This window comes from Brassica napus, unplaced genomic scaffold, assembly GCF_020379485.1.
Source record: "Brassica napus cultivar Da-Ae unplaced genomic scaffold, Da-Ae ScsIHWf_1087;HRSCAF=1551, whole genome shotgun sequence".
Lineage (NCBI taxonomy): Eukaryota > Viridiplantae > Streptophyta > Magnoliopsida > Brassicales > Brassicaceae > Brassica > Brassica napus.
In genome coordinates, this window is record NW_026014511.1 from 61,964 (window position 1) to 65,737 (window position 3,774).

Genomic DNA, 3,774 nt, shown 5'->3' on the forward strand with positions numbered 1-3,774 from the left:
TAGCCCAAGTTTTAGAGTGATGTTTGAGTGTGTGGAATGAATGAAACGAGCTGGGGGATCTGGGTTTATATAGATATGGCCAACCATTGAAATGGTGCCACTCCATCGCCTGTGTGTCGTCCCGCATTCTTCCGGTCGCATGCGCGGCGACACACGGGCGTCCAAATGTCACCATGCATGACTCCTCTGCATGCCAGAAGCCAGAACCACGTCCAGATAACATTCAGCATGGCTGGAGCTCATGCATCGCGACACACGGGCCTCTGGGTGTCAAGACGATGCCATGTTGTGCTTTGGGTGTCATGCTGCATGTGAGGCTTCATCCTGCGGAGACATGTCGTGCTACGGAGACACTAAGATGCTTGGATGAAGGACAGCACGTCCTGATCCCTCAGATAGGGCCACCTCGAGCTTCCCGGTTGATTTGTGCGATTTTGGTCTTTCTGGTGAATTTTCGTCCCGCGATCAATCCCGAATATTTTTCCGCTCCCGTTCTGATTCTCTAAATATTTTTAATAAACTCCAGATGAATACTGAGATCCTCTAAAAATATTTCCCGAGCCTCCGGCTTTTTCCAATAATTTCGAAAAACCGAAATTAGGGTTTTCGACCAACTTCGGGTTTTCCCATCGTGCTTGCTTCCCGTCCTGCTTACTCCCGTCATGCTTTCAAATTATAATATCTCTGAAATAATATTCTGATGATAGATGTGAAGTTTCGCGGAAAACTTAGTGGCTAAGAAACGTCGGGTTTCTGAAATGTCGAGCTTCTAAACCGTCGTGCTTCCAAAAATGTGATTCTTCCAAAATCTTCGTCTGATCAATCTAAGACTCTTCTAAGAAAGGTAGAGCAGCTTAATATGTCTCATGGTTCACTCACGATCCATTCTTCGACCACATCCTACTTCGAACTTCTCGGTTGGCCCGTACCGCCCGCGGTTCGATCATCAAGTTGATGCTCGACCAATCTTCTGTCTTCTCCGAACCATGTTAAGTTTTGTGTGATCAAAACTCAACATTACTCCAAATATGTAATCTCCCAAAAGCTTGGCTCCAGATTCTGACTTTCCCTTGCTCGACCATTTTATCCCGAAGGGCGGGTTATCACAGTGGCCCTGCATCTAATATCATTTCCAACCAAGTTACATTTACTAGTTACTTTGCTTGTTACTATTGCTATTTCGTTTAAACATTTACAAACTCTTAGAATTAATAAACACTAGATTTAATTGTTCCCTTGCTCCTTGTGGATTTGATCCCTAATTACTACATCTGAACCTCTTTTGATGAGAGTAACACTCCTTAGGGTAATTTGAGTGGTTTCAAATTTGGCGCCATTGCCGGGGAGCTTTGATCGCCATTATATTTAGTTTTATTGATTCTTATTCTTTTCTCTACCCCCTTTCTAATAATCTTTTTCTTGTCTTTTCAGGTGCATGCCCAGCGGTACCAGCGGTAATAATTTGTCTTTTCTCTACTTGCTGTTCTCAGACGATCCTGCTCACTTGGAACGCACCATCCGTAGAGGTCAACGTTCCACATCGCTCGACGCAACAACTTCGTCGTCGATCGATACGCACAACCAACCGTCGACCGACACCAGACCTTCATCGTCGATCGATCCCAATTTTTCGACAACGATCGATACTACACCACGTACGTCGATCGATACCGTGTCGTCAAAAATGGTAAACATTATTATTCTAACACAGGACAAGAACGCAAACCTGTATGACCAAGACGGTCATCTGCGTAATGCAACAGGTCAAAAAATAGACGCTCAGGGGACTGTAATCCCTGATGCTAATGCTACAGGAGCTGCTCAACCTGTAGATGAGGACGCTCGATCGAAACCACTGGCCTACTACAATCGCCCAGATGAGTACTATTCCAACAGATCAGCTATTCGACTTCTGGAGATCCAGAAGCAGAATTTCGAGCTGAAGCCTCAATACTACACCCTCGTGTCGCAGATACCCTACTCTGGGTTACCGCACGAGCATCCTATGGACCATCTGGAACGGTTCGAGGATCTAATCGCTGCTATTCGGATGGAAGGAGTCCCTGAAGATTACCTGCTGTGCAAGCTCTTCAGATACACGCTGAATGGAGAAGCGATGCACTGGCTTAGGCAGCAACCCACAGGATCTTTAACATCCTGGGCCGACATCAAGAATGCTTTCTTACGAAACTTCTTTGATGAGGCGCGCGCTGAAGAACTTCGGAACAAAATTTCTACATTCTCGCAGGAGGCTGGAGAGTCCTTCAAAGATGCGTGGATTAGATTTAGGTTCTTCCAGCGAGACTGTCCACACCACGGATTTAACGAAGTGCAGCTGCTAAGCACTTTTTTCCGAGGTCTCGCCTTACAGTATCAAATGGCTCTTGATATGGCGAGTGATGGAAACTTCACTACTCGGAATCCGTTGGAAGCTGTGAGACTTATCGAAAACCTTGCTAACAGCAGCAGCACCCAAAACACTGACTCTGAACGGAAGAAGTCTGTAGCATCTATCGGGAAGGAACAAATGGACGAAGTAAGAGCTAAGTTAGATATGGTGCACGAGCTTCTTAGGAAGCAAGTCTGTTCAGCTGAAGGAGAAGTAGCAGATACGGAAGGAGAAGAAAATGTGAACTATATCGGAGGTACCGGATTCCAGAAATTTGGAAACCAGGGCGGAAACAGAAACTTCTTCGGAAATGGTCAAAGAAGTAACCAGAGTTCACAATTTAAAAAACCCTTCAACAACAGCAAAAGCTACTCGAACTCTTACTACCAAAATCCACCACCCAGAGTCAGGAAAGCAAGATCCAAGAAATGCTTGATCGAGTACTGTTGGGAAAACAACAAATCACCGTGGATTTTAATGGTAAAATAGACTCCGCCTACAAAAATCTGAACACCAAAATCGAGATCTTAGGGACTAAGGTGAGAAAACTTGAAACGCAAGTAATTCAGACGGGCGAGACTATAAAAAGGCAAGAAGCTTTCGCTAGAGAGGCAGGAGCCGACAAAGGGAAACACCACGTAAATGCCATCATAGATGATGATTTCTGGCAAGTGGTGAGAAATGAAAAGCTTGAGGAAGGAGACTTCGAAATCGAAAGTTCCATGAGTCTCGGCGGATCCCAATGGTGTCGACCGATGTCGATGAACTCACATCGATCGACAGACCATGACGAAGATCGATGGATGGATTACTCCAGTCATCGATCGACGTCGTCCGCTAACTCGACTGATTGCAATGCAGTTCGAATTCTAACTCATGAAGAATTCGCAGCTAAGCATCCTCACCCACCCTCCCCTGTCTATGATAAAATCGATCGATCGGTTGAGCCAACCATCGATCGACAGAGTGAGTCCGACATCGATCGTCACACCCCACTCCCATCGATCGACATGCACCTCTGACATACCGAGTGCGGTTACCCTCAATCGATAATGATTACATCAACGCGCTCAGACGACCACCTAAACCATTAGCTAGCCCACCCGAACCAAAACCCAACCCTTTAAATAGTTCACCAGAACCAGTTCAAGAAGAATAAGAAACTAAAGGGAGAAGGTTAAGGAAAAGAAAGGAGAAGATTCCTAAGAACCTTAAGAGGGAAGCTAACGAAAAGGAGATGGATGGTTTCACTAAAAGAATCCTCAGAATCCCAATCGAAAAAGCTTTTGATGAAGCTTACTTCACACACCGGTTGTGGATGTTCTTCAGAGAAACAAGGGTAACTGAGGAGGACATTAGGAGAATGTTTCAACAAGTCAGAGAGA

The 3,774-nt window shown here is 45.3% G+C and overlaps 1 non-coding gene across 1 annotated transcript; it reads right to left on the reverse strand.

Moving 5' to 3' along the window:
* Positions 1-2,216: 2,216 nt before the first annotated feature.
* Positions 2,217-2,322, reverse strand: LOC125595783. Its single transcript, XR_007330603.1, has one exon. It is a non-coding gene; the product is annotated as a small nucleolar RNA R71 (small nucleolar RNA).
* Between the last annotated feature and the right edge of the window lie 1,452 nt (positions 2,323-3,774).